The sequence below is a fragment of the Lucilia cuprina genome, chromosome 6, assembly GCF_022045245.1.
Source record: "Lucilia cuprina isolate Lc7/37 chromosome 6, ASM2204524v1, whole genome shotgun sequence".
Lineage (NCBI taxonomy): Eukaryota > Metazoa > Arthropoda > Insecta > Diptera > Calliphoridae > Lucilia > Lucilia cuprina.
The window spans coordinates 46,222,155-46,222,773 of record NC_060954.1 but is presented as its reverse complement, the minus strand read 5'-3'; positions in this window follow the sequence as shown (position 1 = coordinate 46,222,773).

Sequence of the window (619 nt, the reverse complement as noted above, 5' to 3'; positions counted from 1 at the left end):
ATAGACTAGACTATAGACTAGACTATAGACTAGACTATAGACTAGACTATAGACTAGACTATAGACTAGACTAGACTATAGACTAGACTATAGACTAGACTATATACTGGACTATAGACTAGACTATAGACTATACTATAGAATAGACTATAGACTAGACTATAGACTAGACTATAGACTAGACTATAGACTAGACTATAGACTAGACTATGGACTAGACTATAGTCTAGACAATAAACTAGACTATAGACAAGACTATCGACTAGACTACAGACCAGACTATAGACTAATCAAGTCATTAGTCTAGTCTGCGTTCTGGTGTATTGCCTAGTTTATAGTCAAATCGAGAGTAGTCTTTCTTTTATACACTCTACTGTAAATTGTGTACTAAAGAGTAGATAAACTATACTATATTCTAGACTATAGAATTGAATATTGTACGTTTTTTATTCCTATTAATTTTCTCTTTCTTTCTTCTTGTTTCAGGTATGTTTCTAAAAAACCTACAATACAAACTTTTTATTAATTGAAATTATAATCTGGTAAGACTTAAATGCAAACGCAACCTTAGTTCTCTATGATGACCTAAGGTTGCTGAATTTGTTGGAGCTGTTAAGAA